We start from the raw sequence: 18,153 nt of genomic DNA, 5'->3' as shown, positions 1-18,153 counted from the left end.
GTATAGCGCGGATCAGGGGAGCGCGAATCAGGGGGCGCGATATACACACGTGTAACCCATGTCAACGTATAGCGTGGTACAGAGGGCGCATTGTACCCCACGTGACGTCAAATCAACATATAACTCGAGGTAGGAATACGCTTTACTGCTACAGAGGTTAGATCAAAAAATATAATCTAACCGATGTTATATTGATAAATATATCGATCACCGGTTATTTTTCAAAAAAACACCCTCGAATGGTGTTCCGCGTATGCGGAAACAGGCCCGTCCCTTCTTTTCTTCTCTTAGCTCGATAACCAGATGAGCTGATCGGAGAAATGCCCGTCGACTTGGGAGAAAGAGACATGGCACTTCACAAGCCATCTAACTTAAAATAGAGAGTAGGGCATGTGACTCAGGCTTGCTTTCTTCAAATATTTCGCTCTGAACTACACCCATCCTGCGATAAGGGTGAACGTGGAGAAGAGCATAAACTAAACTGTCGCCGCATGGATTAACAAGGAGCCACTGTTATCAAACCTCCCGCGACAAAGAAACACCGGTAAAACCCCACATTTCATTGACAGCCATAGCTACAAGATAAAACTTTTGCAGTACACACTCTCATCTATTTTCTAGGGTTTTTCGGTATATTCTTTTGTTAAGCATATTCTCTCTCTCTCTCTTCTCTCTCTCTTTTCCCCAAAATGGCAGCTTTAACTCTTCATAATTTCAATCGTCATCGTTTCGGTTCTATTCTCTTCTGTCCTTCTTCTTGGAATTTGAGCCTTGCTTTGGAGAATGGAGTTAGCTTCAAGAAAGGGAAGTTCTTGGTGTTTTTATCAACTCACTCAAATCCCAAGATTCTAAAGTCTAATAAGAAGTCAAGATTTGGTCAAAGGATTACTCCTTATGACACTGATGAGGAGGAAGATGTGGATGAAGAATTTGGTGAAAAGGATGATGGCATGGTTGGAGACGATTGGTTGATGAATGTAAGTTCACTTTACTATCATTTTCCCATAATTAAAAAAGCTGCAATTTTTAATATGTTATTATGCTTAATTGGTGCAAAAAGTGTGTGTAGAAACTGTAGATAGAAATATGTGTAATTGGCCACTTAAGATGAATATTTGTAATTTGATATTTGGTTTGGTATATGGTTTGATGTTCTTTAGACTTAAGGTGATAATTGTTTCATGTGCAAAAACTGTGACTGTAGTTAGAAATATGTGTAATTGGCCACTTAAGATGAATATTTGTAATTTGATATTTGATTTGGTATATGGTTTGATGTTCTTTAGACTTAAGGTGATAACTGTTTCATGGTTTTCAGTATATTTCTTTTTACTCTTATATGTTTAATTTCTGCGAAGTTATATATTTGGTCTAAACTAAAATTATGTTTTTTTTTATTCAAGATGCAATCTTTGTAATAAAAACATGTTATTACTACATGATATGAAGGATTGAAGAAAATGACCCATCATTATGTTTCCACTGCATTTATATTGATGTTAAGATATTATTTGGCTTAGATTTTGTGCTTTGATTTGAAATAATTGAACGATTAGCTTATGTTTTAGTTGAATATGAAACCGCTTCTGGTCTGAAATGGATGTTTTATTTCAGGATGATTTTGCTCAACCTCATGAATACTTCATTAACTGGAAGAAAGTTAAATCGCACAAGGGAAGTGGTAAAGAAGGTATGCATGTGAATTCGTCACAAGATTTGACATTGGTTTTTGAGGCGTTTTAACAATTCATTTGTTTGTGCAGGAAACCAAGGACCGGAAGAACAACGCAAGGGATCGAAAGTGTTAAAATCAAGAAAAGGTCTTATTGCTTCTGAACTTGATAATGATGATCTAAGGAGGAATAATGTTGGGGATTTTTATCATACATCTAACAAAATGAAGGAAGCTGGTTCATTAGCTGTAGATAAAGGAAGAAAGGTAAGATATGCTGTCAACTTTTGCTATTTTCCATACCAAATGGTGTAAAGGAGCTTTATTTGCTTTCTATATTGCAGATGGTATCAAAAATATCTAAAGAAAGTAGATATCAACGGCTGTCTGATGAAATTGACTTGGATGAGAAATGGTTTCCTCTTCTTGATTATCTAAGTACTTTTGGGCTTAAAGATTCACACTTTGTCCAAATGTACGAGAGACACACGCCTTCTCTTCAAATCAATGTGTGTTCAACTCGGGAAAGATTGGACTACTTGTTGAGCGTTGGTGTGAAACAAAGAGACGTTAGGAGAATACTTTTGAGACTATCATAAATTCTAGAATACACAGTGGAGAACAACTTGAAGTCCCATGTGGCTTTTCTAATGGGTCTAGGGATTCCAAATTGTAGGATAGGGCAGATAATTGCTCGTGCTCCTTCTCTGTTTTCATACAGAGTTGAAAATTCGGTAAAACCAACAGTGAGATACTTGATCGAGGAGGTTGGTATTAATGAACATGATTTAGGTAAAGTTAAAGTTGTGCAGTTGAGCCCTCAGATTCTAATTCAACGGATTGACATATCATGGAATACGTGCTATATGTTTCTCTCCAAGGAGTTTGGAGCACCCAGAGATAGTGTTGTGAAGATGGTAAAGAAACATCCCCAGTTTCTCCACTACAGCATTGATGAAAGATTACTACCCAGGTTAAACTTCCTTAGGAGCATCGGAATGCATAATTCCAATATCTTGAAAGTCTTGACTAGTCTTACACAGGTTAGTTCCCTTGTACCTGCATGAGAAGACAGAAACTTGTTTCCTCTCTTACAATTTCATTTTGTTTCTAGGTCTTATCTGTCTCTGGAGGACAATCTAAAGCCTAAGTACCTGTACTTAGTCAATGAACTGAATAATGAGGTGCATTCTTTGACAAAATACCCTATGTATTTGAGCTTGTCACTGGATCAGAGAATTCGGCCGCGCCACCGGTTCTTGGTTTTCCTAAAGAAAACCCCGAAGGGACCATTTCCACTTGGTTCATTGGTTCCAACTGATGAATGCTTTTTCCAGCAGTGGGCCGGAACTAGTAGATAAATTTTTTGAAACCCTACATCATATTGCTGAATCTGTCATTTTCTCAACAAAAAGTGGAAGCAAAAACAAACATATTCCATTTTCCAAAGAGAAAACCATAACCTCTTCAGTGGTGAAGAAAAGACGATGAAGTTATAGTTTCCATTAACAAAACATGAGTTAGTAGGCCTGGAACTATTGTTATTCCCATTGATCAGCAATGCTATAGATTTCCTTCTTGCTTTTGACTACCGAATGACTTTTTGTCTCGAAATCGAGTTTATCCATGTCACCTGCGACTCCCAGATAGCCGTATAGCACGTCTTCAACCTTGTTTAGTGGCGTTTTCTTTCGTTTCGCTGTGGCAATCGACTCGCATGAACTCAGCCCTCCCATGCTTGTTCTCGGCATACATGTTATGGAGTCTCTCTGCATCTTGTAGCCCTGAAATGGTTCCATGGAAGATCACTACCATAATACTCCAATTCGCAGGTTTCCCACAACAGACCTTCGATATCCCCCGGCCAAACCCCATACCTGCAATTGAACAAAGGCAAGAAACAGAGGGGAAAGAAAACCAGTACATTGTGAAGGGAAGGACCAGTTCAAGTGTGTTTTGAAGGAGAGGTCATCCCAACATAAAATCATAGTGGAAAAGTTAAAAATCTGAATATATGTTTCTACCATGATTCAAAACAAGGGAAATGATGCATATGTTGCAAGAATAAAGCTGGAACAAAGTCCAAACAAAAATTTTAAGAAATATTTGAAAAGACAATAGTTAATAAGAGATGCGATGTAAAGATGCAATTTTGTCAATGAGGACCGAGTGGAAACCACATGAACTTCATTGTCAAAATGACTATTTTAAATATCACTAAAACAAAGTGATCCCGGAATCAATTTAAGCCACTGGTATAGTGGCAAAGACTTGCATTGTTATCAAGTCTTAGTTGACCTCTTGAATCAAATAGCAATACCAACAGCTACTATCATTGTAAAGCTTATAACTTACCTCTGAGAAATGCCTCAATCTCCTCGATACTTACTATAATTCGGTCATCAGAAATAGTTGTACCAATAGAACTGTTATGCAAGATGACAACCGGAGGCCAAACAACAAGATCCTCTTTCATAGCCAAGACTTCAGCGCAGGCCAACGCCTTCGGGGTCCATAAACAATTAGAAACAGTCATCGAGTCCCATCCCATCAAAAGACAAAGCGCTTTGTGCAAACCCAAGTGCTCTACTCTATGCCGCCGAGATGTAAAGGCATGCATTACTAAGCTTACATTATCAACGAAATCTTCAGATTTGCTGCCACATACACAGCAAATTGGTACCCTGTCCATCCACTTCAAACTGTCTACCATCATAGCTCTCTGACAGTACTCCGAGGTTTTGAAATGATACTGAGACTACAATTTACCATAAACCTTGCTGTGATAAAGGAAATCTGAAAGTAAGGTTCCGGAGTGATTCAGAGTATAACTTTCTACAGTCTATGGTAACTGGCTCTGGTACCTTGCTAATTTTAAGACGGTTGGTTTGCTTGTTGTGCACTTAAAAGTATTTTTATAGAGTTTATGTTGCAAAAAGAAATTGCAACAGTTTCTTCTAGTCCAAGGCATGCAGATGGGAGATTATACTAACTACTGGTGACAAACAAGGTGAATGAACTCGAAACAACCTTCAAAATTTAAGGTCAGTTACTTTTTATAAACCGACACTTATGCCCTTAATAGAATTATTCCATGCCACTTCCACAGTTTCACTCTTGGTTTTTCTTGAAGTTCTCGTGTCTACCACGCAAGTACAATGCATATCTGGATATTCTTCATGCAGCAAAACTAAAATGTTCTTTTTTCTTTCTAGCTGTCTGTCATACTATGCATTGTGTTGCTTTGACAATAAGTTTTACGCTTTCTCATGATATGTCGATTTTGATGCAGGCTAACATACTGACTAATCAAGAGGAGAATTCCAGAAACATGTTGAAGTTATCCGGTTGATACTTGCAAGGATTTTCCTTTTTTGCTTTACATTTTATGAAATGCTACACTCTCCATTTACAGTTCAACCCTTCTGCACATCATATAAATATTGCCTATCCTTTTGGATTCCTGCAATCATTTCTTTTCCTTGCTAAATGTTTAATATTTCATTTCTTTTCTTACATGCTTATAACATGCTCATTGCACTGGTATCCTTTGTGCACAAGTTGGATGTTTTCATATGCTTGAAATTTGCAGAACTTTGGCCCAACGATCATTGAGACCTATATTTCCAAAGCACAACTCCCATTTTAGAATTTATCTATAGGTTTTTGCTAACAATAACTTTAAGGGGAGAAAAAGCTTTAAGATCATCTTTTAATGTTGGGATGATAATTAAAAGTAATGTTCACATTTGAAGACAGACTAAATCCAAAAGCAATGAGTTATTATTCCTCCAGGTTTTGGGAAATTAATTGGTAGCTTTTGCTTGTAATTCTCCACTTTGAGACTATCAATAGCCCGGCCTCAATTGCCATAATGATGTTGCCACCTATGCTTCCAATCACCATCTCCCAGTCTTTTTTAACCTCAAATAAATATGAACATAAATAATACAATGCCAAATTCTTTAATAACAATGAAGAAATAATACAATGATAACATGGCTTTAATTAAAATGAATTTTTGGTTTACATTAGATTCTAGAATTAATTTAGGGAGGATCAAACGTGGGATTTTATGTTGGAAATATAAATTTTAAAATTATAAAGAAGAATGAACTTATAAAATTTTAGAAAAGACAAAAATAAAATATCTAAAATATAAATTTAAAACTTTCATAGTATAGATGATCCCTAAATATATACAGTTTGCCAACACTATCATTATGATATTTGATGTCTAAGAAAAGCTCCAAAAGGAATAAGTTGCACCACCCAAATTCAACTTTTCCATGATTTTGCTCAAGGCTAAATGGCAAAGAGATAGATAGCCAAAATTCCCAGAGATATCTGGGGGGGAGGGGTAGGCGGCTTTTGAGGTTGTGCCCACTCTTCCAACAATTAAGTTCAAAGACATTAGTGTTCCAACAACAACAGCCCCATTGAAAGAATCCACTAACTATACCTTTCTTCTTCCACGCCATTTCTATCCAACAACTTCATGACAAAACACAAATATCAGAGAAAAAAAGCAGTCCGGATACGAAGAAACGGATTACAGATACTGAAATTCAACTTTAAACTTAGTGTGATCAACAAAAGTGAAGAAGATAATGTTGAAAGTTGAAAATAATACAAGTATCCCCCACTAAAAAAGGGGCACCATCTTTCTTGAAAGGACAATAGCTCTTGGCAACAAGCCGACAGAGAATCATCCATCCTTTTATTCTGCAAAAAGAACACTTCCAAATGCTACATTCCATCTCAGTTTGGACTTTTTTTCAGACCCTTTTCTTCCTATCATCTATTTTTACCTCAACATAACTATGCCTGCTTGGACTTTGCATCTCAGCGGCTGATTCTACCTTTGAGAATCAACTAAAGCGGCTTTCAAAGGGTTAACGATTTCAAAGCTTATAAATGTCCTATATATAAGAATATAGCAACCTCAGATCACCTTATGAGCATATTTCCAAGGAATTGGCAAGTACCGGGGGTACTTTTCCTATCTAATTTGCATCCTCCATAATCCGCATCAGAGAAGGCATGCAAGCTAAAGCTAGAGTCTCTAAGATACCAAAGTCCTAAACTAGGAGTGTCCTTAAGGTATCTAAAGATTCTCTTAACATCTAGTAAATGTGATTCCTTAGGACATGATTAAAATCTAGCACATAAGCAAACACTAAACATAATGTCCGGTCTACTTGCAGTTAGATAAAGCAAAGAGCCAATCATTGGCCTATATAATTTAAAATCTACATTTTGCCTTCTTCATCTAAGTCAAGCTTTGTTGAATAGTTCATTGGAGTGTCATGAGGTTTGCCATTTTCCAGTCCAAACTTCTTGAGCATATCTTTGACGTATATAGCTTGATTGATGAAGATGTCATCTTTTCTTTGCTTGATTTGGAGTCCCAAGAAAAATGAGAGATCCCCCATCAGCTCATCTTAAACTCACTTTGCATTAGCATAGAAAATTCTTGGCAAAGAACACCATTAGTAGAACCAAATATTATATCATCAACATAAATTTGAACTACTAATAAATCTTTACCTTTATGCTTTAAAAATAATGTAGTGTCAACCTTCCCTTTTGAAAAACCTTTTTCAATTTAAAAATTTGACAATCTTTCATACCAAGCTCTAGGAGCTTGTTTTAAACCATAAAGTGCTTTTGTCAATTTAAGAATATGATCCAGAAATTTTGAATCTTCAAAACCTGAAGGTTGTTCCACATACACTTCTTCCTTTATAAACCATTTAAAATGCACTTTTAACATCCATTTGATAAATTAAATTCATGAAAACATGCAAATGCTAATAACATTCTAATTGCTTCCATCCTAGCTACGAGAGCGTATTTCATCATAGTCTATGCCCTCTTCTTGAGTATACCTTTGAGCAACAAGTCTAGCCTTGTTTCTCACTATATTACCACTCTCATCAAGCTTATTCCTAATACCCATCTAGTACCTAGTAGATTTATTACTAGGCCTTTCAACTAATGTCCATACTTTACTTCTCTCAAATTGATTTAATTCTTCTTGCATAGCCATAATCCAATGTTCATCTTTTAATGCTTCTTTAATATTCTTAGGCTCTATGCATGAAATAAATGCAACATAATTACAAATATTTCTAAGAGAAGATCGAGTTGTTACCCTTTGGATGGATCACCTATAATCTCACCATCCTTGACATAGTTGTACTCTCTTGGATAAGATACTTCCCTTTCTTCAATGGTTGGATTCTCAAGAGGATCATGAGATCTCATCTTTTGTTCTTCCTTTGATGATGGTTCTTCAACGTCATGTCTAACTTCATTTCTATTTATAATACCTACATCATCATTCACACAAGAATCTTTCCTCGGAAGGGGATTATCATCGAAAACAACATGTATAGACTCTTCTACAACTAAAGTTCTTTTATTAAATACTCTATAAGCTTTAGAATTTAAGGAATAACCCAGAAAATTCCTTCATCACTTTTAGCATCAATTTGCCAAGGTTTCTTTACCGTTATTTAAAACAAACATTTACATCCAAAAGGATGAAAATAACTAATGTTAGGCCTTTTATTTTTGAAAATTTCATATGGAGTTTTCTTTAAAATTGGCCTAATCATTACTCGATTTACAACATAACAAGCGTATTTAGGCTTCCGCCCAAAAATATTTTGGCAAATTATTTTCACAAAGCATGGTTCTAGCCATTTCTTCTAAAGTTCGATTTTTCCTCTCAACAACTCCATTTTGTTGAGGGGTTCTAGGTGCTGAAAAATTATGGCTAATACCATTAGAATTACAAAACTCATTAAATCCAAGATTTCCAAATTCAGTGCCATGATCACTTCTAACACTAGATAGAATAACCTTTTTCGTTTTGGATTACTTTTGAAAATGTGATGAAATTTTCTAATGCTTCATCTTTAGTACTTAAGAATAGAAACCAAGTATATCTAGAATAGTCATCTACCAAGACAAATGCATATTGTTTTCCACCCAAGCTAGTAGTCCTAGTTGGCCCAAAAAGATCTATATGGATCAATTGTAATACTCTACTAGTTGATACGTCATTAATGGATTTAAAAGAAACTCGCTTTTGTTTTCCTTTAGCACAAGCATCACAGATTTTATCATTATCAAATTTAAGCTTAGGCAACCCTCGAACTAAATCACCTTGAATTAGCCGTTGCAAAACACTCATACTAGCATGTACTAGTCTCCTATGCCATAACCAACTATCATGTTCATCCTTAGCAACTAGGCACAAATTAGTCATATCAATAGAATCTAAATGCACCATGTATATGTTTTTCTATGACCAACAAGCATAATCTGATTAGATGTAATGTCAATGACTTTACAACCATTAATATCAAACTAACATTGAATCCCTTATCACATATAAAACATTCTTAATTTGTATGGAAGGTATTACCAATAGTACCAATACCTTCAATGTGACCTTTTGAATCATCACCAAAAGTCATTTCTCCTTCATTTTTGGCGTTAAACTCACTGAACCGGTTTTTGTCTCCGGTCATGTGTCTTGAGCATCCACTATCAATGTACCATGAATTTGGATTTGTTTCTCGTGCCTTGTAGCAATGCTTCTTTTCCTACAAACATAGATTAATTTCTAATTTTTGGTACCCAAATTCTTTTGGGTCCATATTCATTATTTCCAAATCCTAGTCCTCTTAGGTATCCATTTGTGTAGGATATCCTTATATTTAGTAGTAATGAGCTCTTTAGGAACCCATATACTTCTAACGATTTTTCCATTAGAGGTTCTTTGGGGACCTCTATGATTGTAGTTTTTAAAACTTTTTCTAACAAAGTTGGATTTTGAATTTTCTCCATTTTCAAAACGTTTTGTTCCAACTTTATCAAAAGAAGTTTTAAGATCATCAATTTTCTTTTGATGATCATCATTGACCTTTGAAAGTAAATTTTGCAAATCCAAATTTTTCTTTTCAAACTCTTCTAGTTTGATTTGCAAATATTTGATTTTACTTTCAAGATCGTTGTTGGTTTTGGATATGAGTTTATTTTCATTTTTTAATTTTGACACATCATTTTTATATTTTAAAAACAATTTCTCATAATCTGAAGTCAACCCATTATATTCCTCTAATAACTCATCATAGGATAAATCATCAAAATCAGATGAGTTAGAGGTTACCTTAGAATCTTCCCCGAATGTCATCAAGCACAAGTTTGCTACTTTTTGTTCCTCTTCATCGGAACCTTCTTCATCGCTCCATGTAGCCACATGAGCCTTGTGCTTATTCTTTGATTGACCCTTTCTCTTCATTGTGGCAATCATATTTGACATGCCTCGGCTTTTGCATTCATAGCAAATGATCGAGTCCTTCTCTTTTGGTTCATTTTTGAGGCCTTCATTTTGTTTGAATTTTCTTCCTCGGTAAGGTCTCATCATTTTTCTGAACCGTTTGGCAAACAATGTCATTTCCTTGTCATCATCATCATCATCTTCATCTGAATCACTCTCATTTTTGTGGATTTGAGAGGAACTCCAATGTTTTTCTTCTTCTCCTTCTCCTTTGGTGTCTCTTCAATCTTATCAAGGTCCACCTCATCTTCAAGCATCATTTCATGAGTGAGGAGTGAACCGATTAGCTCTTCAAGAGTTAAGGACGTTAGATCCTAAGACTCGATGATTGCCGTCTTCTTTGATTGCCACGATTTTGAGAGGGAGTAGACTAACTTCCTCACAAGCTTTTCATTTGAAATGATCTCTCCATATGATTTGAGACCATTGACAATCGTTGAGAATTTATCCGTCGTAGCTTTGATATCTTCATTTGGTTTCATCCTAAAATTTTCATAGCTATGTGTTAGAATACTAATTTTAGATTTGTTTACCTCATCGGTACCTTCATGAGTGACTTGGAGTTTGTCCCATATTTTTTTGGCGATTGTACAAGATAAAACTCTTCCGTATTCATCTTGTCCAAGAGCACAAAATATGATGGATGGCTTTGGAGTTGAGCTGGAATATTTTTGTCTCTCCTTCACTCCATAATCTTGGATGAGTGAGAGGCTTGAAGTATCATTCTTCTACGACATTCCATGCTCCCATGTCACTTGCTTGAATGAAGTACATCATCCTATTTTTCCAATAGGCATAATTAGCCCCATTGAAGAAAGGAGGCTTGTTGACGGGCATCAAATCGAAACCGAGTCGAAGTTTGAAGTAGAGGCCATTGATGACTTTGATTATCGATGTAACTCTCCTGAATCGACTCACGAGGTGATTAAACCTTCAAATGATTAGGATCTGATGCCAATTGTTGAGTTAATTGATTGACGAATATGGCCAAGGGGGTGAATTGGCAATTAAAATTTTGGTGGAAGCTTTTGCAGAAAATTGAAAGAAATTGCACAGCGATTTATAGTGGTTCGACTTTCTCAACCAAAGTTTACGTCCACTACCCTTAGCTATCCACACTAAGGATTTTCCACAAATTCACTAATTTGTCTTTCTTTTGAGGACAAAGAGTAACCTTACAATCCCTCAAGAATTATACCCCAAATACTTGAGAACATTCTCTCCCAAAGAGAACAATACAATTTGCAAACTTACAAGGAAATCCTCACAAGGTAGATTGTTTGCACAATTCTAGAACAAAGAAAAGAACACTCAAGAATGAATACAATTTAGCACAATAAGTGTTCTTGAAAGCAAATGAATATTGAATGAAGAATATGCTTGAAATGTTCAAACTTGAGGTTTGATGCTTTCTCTTTGATTCTCTTGATTCTAGTTGCTTGATGTTTCTTGTTTTTGATCAATGGCTTCTAAGCTTGCTTAAATACCTTGAATCAGTTCTGAACATTGGGATCATTAATGAAGTTTTTGGAGCCGTTTAAGTGTGAAAACATTAATATTTCTGCTTGGAGCGTGGGGGGAATCGGTACCCCATTAGGGGAATCGGTTCTCTAAGTGTAAAATTCAAAATATTTTGACCGTTGAAGTGGGGGGAATCGGTACCCCTGGGAATCGGTTCCCTCCGAGCATACTGGAATTCTCGGAGCCAAACCATTCAGTGGGGAATCGGTACCCCCTTGGGGGAATCGGTTCCCTCTGAGCAATATGGAATTTTTGGCTTTGAAACGGTTCGAAATACTTTGTAAAATTATTTTGAATATTGTTTTAAGATTAAAACTTAATTTTACACTTGAGTAAGGATTAAAAATGACTTTTGAAAGATTTAGAGTAATGTTTTGATATTCGAATAATTATATCGAATTACTAAAAATCTTTTTGGAAAATCTGAAAATTCATTTAACTTAATTTGTTATATTGAAATATCAAAATGTTTTCAACAGCTTCTATATCCTTAATCTAAAGTATGAATATTATCGACAGTAACTTATGTACAACTATTGTCCTGAAAAAATATCTATACATATTGTATGTATCAATACTTATATTAAAACTTAACCGTTAAAATAAAATAGATGTTATATATTATGTTAAATTGCCTACCAATTTTTTTGAAGTTTACTAATAATGTAACGGTAAAATAAAATAGGTGATACCTATTACGTTAAAATACCTATAGGTTTGTTTAAAGGTTACTAATATGTAATGGTAAAATAAAATAAGCGCTATCTATTACATTAAACTAGCTATCTGTTTTTTTAAAGGTTAATAATAATGTAAACAGTAAAAAAAATAGGTGTTATCTATTACGTTAAATATCTACCGGTTTTTTTTAAAGGCTATTAATATGTACGATAAAATAAATAGGCGCTGCCTATTATGTTAAATAGACACTACCTATTACGTTAATAAGTGTTACATATTACGTTAAACTAATTATCTGTTTGTTTAAATGTTAATAATAATGTAAACGGTAAAAATATATACAACTTAACCATTTGAAATATTTTTTTTTTAAATTTGAAATTATGAATACTTACTCTAAAGTATGGATACTCTAAAGGTTAATAATAATGTATCCATACTTACTCTACAAGTATGGATATTGTTTCGTCAATATATAAACGGTAAATAAAACTTAACGTTTGAAATATTTTTTAAAAAAATTCGAAAGTATAGATACTTCCTCTAAAGTAAGTATACTCTAAATGTTAATAATAATGTATCCATAATAATAAGTATCCATACTTACTCTAAAATTATTGATATTTGCTAAAGTATCGACCATCAGATCATAGTAGTATCGATATTTATTTTAAAAATATTGTCATCAAAAGATACTAATATATTAAATCCTACCGATATCATTAAATACAACTTTAATATTTCATATTGCAATGTAATTCTTTATTCAAAATAACATTATTGGGTGCAACCTAGTATGTTAATATTTATTTATAACAAAATAAGAAATTAACATATTTTGTTATTGTGAGATTTTAATGCCCACCAGCTTAAATTTTGGTACATTTTAGATGCTACCTAATATGTGATAATATTAATAACAAAATAAGTAATTAACATATTTCTTATGGTCAGATTTTTAAGGCCATGTCAGCTTAAATTTTGATAGTATTTTAGGTGCTATTTAATATGTTGATATTATTGATAACAAATTAATTAATTAACCTATTTTGTTATTGTTGATTTCTAAAGTCCCATCAGCTTTAAAAATGCGCTACATATTAGATTAATAAGCGTTACTTGTTATGTTATTATGGTTGATAATGTTTCTAGTAATTAACATATTTTGTTATCGTCAGATTTCTATTGTTTCATCAGTTTAAACTTTGGTAACATTTTCGTGCTACCTAATATATTGATAACAAATCAAGTAATTAACCAATTTTGTTATAGTATGATTTCTAAGACCCCATCAGCCTTTAAAATGAGCTACTTATTACTTTAAATTAACGCTAATTGTTATGTTATTTATAGTTGATTATGTTTCTAGTAGTTAACCTATTTCGTTATCGTCGAATTTCTAAGGCTCTATCAGCTTAAACTTTGATAATATTTAGGTGCTACCTAATATGTTGATATATAATAACAAATCAAGTAATTAATATTTTATTATCGTCAGATTTTTCAGTTCCTATCAACTTTAAGAAATGCTAACTGTTTTGTTATTATGATTGATAATGTTTACAATAATTAATCGATTATATTAAAAAATATTTTTTGGTACATTTTACCTATGGCAATAATATTTCTGATTATTACCGTTATTATTACTACACAAATAATTTTTAGTATAAACATATAATATTTATGATAGTACTTTTAATCGATTCAACTATTTAACCAATTACACGATTTTTTAACCGTATATTAGTATGCACTTCCCCAATTCCTACTCAAATTCCACAAGTCAGCCTCCTCCAATGGCTGTTTTTCCTGAAAATCATCGGTGATCGGTATATTACCGATCTAATACTGGTCAGATTATATTTCCCGATCTAACACATGTATAGTAAAGCGCGCCCCCTGCCCCGCGCTACATGTTGATTTGGCGCCACGTGGGTATAGCGCCCCCCCTGTACCACGCTATACGCTGACATGGGTTACACGTGTGTATAGCGTGCCCCCTGATCCGCGCTATACGCCACGTAGGGGTATAGCGCGGATCAGGGCCGCGCTATACCTGTTATCTGACACGTGGGGTATAGCGCGGTACAGGGGGCGCGCTATACCTTTAATTGCCCACCCACACACCCCAATCCTCCCTATAAATACCCCCATCCTCAATCACTTTCATCACACCAAATTCTCTCAAATTTTCTCAATTTCTCTCAATACTCTCTCTATTTAAGGTATATTTTATATATTTTATATTATGTATTTAATTTATTTAAGTATTTTACTTTATTTAATATTTTACTAATATAATTTTTTTGCAGATATATAATGGAAGACAGTCTACTTCGCTTGGATGGAATCATATATCTCGACACTTTGCTGATACGGTAACATTTTAACGCTTTAATTTAATTTAAATTATTAGTAATAATTAGTTGATTTATTAATGCATGATTATTAGATTAAGAATTAATTTTTGTAATTATTTATTTTAGGAGAATGACCGTCTATTATTTATTTTAAGTTAGGAATCTTAAAGTACAAGATTATTATTTAATAAACAAATACATCATTTCCTCATCAATTGTTACTTGATGACAACAGAAGTGGACATGTTTTTCTCGTGTGTCATGGGTTTCTACAATGCCCACATCTTCTGTCTCGTCTAGATCTTTCTCGAATATCCATATCGCAATGAATTCGATTGGATTTGGATGACCACGCTCCCTCAATAAACTCGGATTTGGTACAATCAGAAGCCAATCTTGAACCTCATCAAGGTCTTTGTCATTACCTATGAGGGGAAACTCAAATTCATATACCTTAAAACTTCAGATAGTAGGTATACGGGATCCACAAAATGGTTATAGTATTGACATGTGTGCGGCAAGCTGCTATCACAAGAGAGCATGGATACTTCAGAGCTTGAAAAAACCCGCAGTCGCACGTTCTGTCCCTTAGATTTACTCTTAACGACACAACTTCAATCCCTTAAAGAGGTCGCGGCAACTCTGTGACACAAAACATTTCATGCCTTCTAGAGAAGCTTGTTACAGACATTCCATTTGAGCAATTTTTTCTATAGATCTATAACTAATCTAGGGTGATAGACATGACCGCCTTGCATCCAGGTTTGAGCTTGTCCCCCGAGCTTCGCAAAAAGTGCCCCAAACAAAAATATATAGTTTTTACCAAAGCCGCTACAGGTAAGTGACGTGCACCCTTTAAGGTTGAATTGATTGCCTCAGCCAAGTTGGTCGTCATGTGTCCATAGCGATATCCACCATCATACGTTCGTCCACATTTCTTTATCGATGAGGCTGATGTATCGTATCCTTCCTTGTTCTTCACCGCAAATCTTGAAGCATTGATTCAAACGTTTGAGGAAGTAGTTCGTAACCTGATCAAAAAAGTATAACTTACTAACTTGCTTTCTTTGCAAAATTAAAATGATCAAAAATGTATAACTTACTAACTTGCTTTCACTTACCCATGCGCACAATTAATTGACGCTCATCATTCTTCTTGTACATTAAATTTCAGAGGAAAAAAGCCCAAGAATCTGTATCTTCTCTTTCGACAAGAGCAAAAGCAACTGGAAGAATGTTGCGATTGCCATCTTGGACAACTGCCAATAATAAAACTTGCTTGTATTTTCCATACAAGAAAGTCCCGTCGATCTGGACCACAGGCTTACAGTATTTGGCAGCATTAATGCACTGTGGATAACTCCAAAAAAACTCAATAGAATTGCTTCGATCGCGAGGAACTCGATCATTATGGTATGCATAGGAGGTTTCAAAGTCTACAATTGTCCTAGGATTCAACGTCCGCACCAGCCTAAACCAACCTGGAAGTTCGTTGTAAGATGCATCCCATTCGCCATGAAGTTTGAAAATGGCATTTTGTTTTGCCAACCAAGCTTTTTATAGGAGACAGTGTACCCATACTGGGATTGTATAGTTGAAATCAACACTGCAACAGCTATATGAGAGCTTTTACCATGGGCATGATGGCTTGGCATATCATTTCAGAGTCCAAGTTGGGATGATATTGGTTGACCCCTCCAGCACATGTGTGAGGACCGTTGTATACTGTTAGTTCCCATATGTTGTTTTTCTTTATTTTCGATACGTGAACCATCCAATTGCATCCGTTTTCGCGTCGGGCACAATAGCATACATATTTTTTTATCGTCGATCGGTTGACTCTGGACTGAACAGAATTATGGATATTGTAATTTTTGATAGCCATCATCGCTTCTTCTTTGCTTGAAAACTCCATGCCTAAAGATAACTCACTATTATTTATTGATGAGTAATATCCATAGTCACCGAGATGAGGCATATCCGCAAATTCTGGCCTGTACATTGTACCATAATCAGCTTCATACATGTGTGCAGGAGGGTCAGTTTGTGTCACATTTCCTGGAACTTCATCTACATCATCATCATCGGAGTTGAATTGCGGTGATTCTGGGTGAATGAATAGTCCAGTCTCAGCACCATCTGCACCTGGCTCACGAAGCGGTTCTTCTGGTGGATATGATGGTTCCTCCATGCGCTCCACATTTAGGTCGAAGAACCTACTACTTGCATATCTTCCCCTTGAACTAGAAGGCATATCGACATTGAGATCGAAAAAGCTCGCAGTCGAATGCCTCCCCTGGAGCTTGAAGCCATCGTGTCAAATGGAAACTGCACAGATTGTTGTGCCCAATGACATCTCCATATTAAGGTCAAAGAAATTTGCAGATGAATGTCTTCCCCTTGAACTGGACGCGGTGTTGCCATACGGATTGTTCGTGGACCCACCTCGGTACATATCGTAAGGAGTTGCGGATGAATATCTCCCCATTATGGCATTAAAATCATTACACATTACTGTAGTCGGGCTGTCAACTTGATCAACTTGTTCAGCCAGCCCATAGTGGGAGCTTAATGATTGACACCGAACAGCATGCACTTGAACAAAATGTGCATACATCTCAATAGCGGCGTCTGAATAATTACTTTGAACTTCAACCATCATTTGAACATCATCATTGTTCGAAAGTTCGAACGCTGTATAAGTTAATGGCAACAATGATGTTGGAAATCTGTACTGCAACGACCACATTCTTCCACTACTTCCAACATAAATCTTCATCGAAATCTTCGTTATCAGCTCCTCAAGAGTTATGTTTCTCTTGAATGATATTTTAACACGCTCATTTGATACGAAAACAACGCAGGTTTTATCTTCTCGAATTTCACCATCATAATAAACAATAGCTGAAAGTCGCACCATTTTTTGAGTTTAAAAGTGCGGCAATATTATATCTGCAAAAAAAATAACTGAAACAAACCTGATTAAATAAATTATATATGAACGAAAATATAACACAATAAATTTTTTACACATCAACGTAAATAATTTAAATAATAATATTATATTATTACTTGCACTGCAAAACTATTTCGACGTATGCTCCCGCTTTTCCATTTACAAACATAAAAATTAATTGAAAATAATTCGTATAATATTTTTTCAAATAATAATAATAAACAATAAGTATAATTAAAAAATTATAACAAAATTATCTTATAACGAAAAATCGCACGAACTTCTAAATCAAATATGAGAAGATTGCTTGAATTATTACTCGTTGACGGAATTGTTGCATTAATTTATAAGTTGAGAAGAGAGATGTCAGGAGATGTGAGAAACTTAACCGGCGGAGGAAGGTATTTATAACCATATAAGACGCGGTATCTGCACCGCGCTATATGCAATTATTCATAAAAGATATAGCGCGAACCAGGAACCGCGTTAAATATAATTTCGGTACGGCGTATAGCGCGGTCCCTGATCCGCGTTATACCCTACGTGGCGTATAGCGCGGATCAGGGGAGCGCGGATCAGGGGGCGCGATATACACGTGTAACCC

The 18,153-nt window shown here is 35.1% G+C and overlaps 1 pseudogene; it reads left to right on the top strand.

The window, feature by feature from the left end:
• Positions 1 to 320: 320 nt before the first annotated feature.
• LOC120141495 lies at positions 321 to 3,011 on the top strand (annotated as a pseudogene).
• Positions 3,012 to 18,153: the final 15,142 nt, after the last annotated feature.

Source organism: Hibiscus syriacus, unplaced genomic scaffold (assembly GCF_006381635.1).
Source record: "Hibiscus syriacus cultivar Baekdansim isolate YM2019G1 unplaced genomic scaffold, ASM638163v2 tig00110809_pilon, whole genome shotgun sequence".
NCBI lineage: Eukaryota > Viridiplantae > Streptophyta > Magnoliopsida > Malvales > Malvaceae > Hibiscus > Hibiscus syriacus.
Note: the sequence above shows the minus strand (reverse complement) of the source record. Positions and strands in the feature narration are given on the sequence as shown.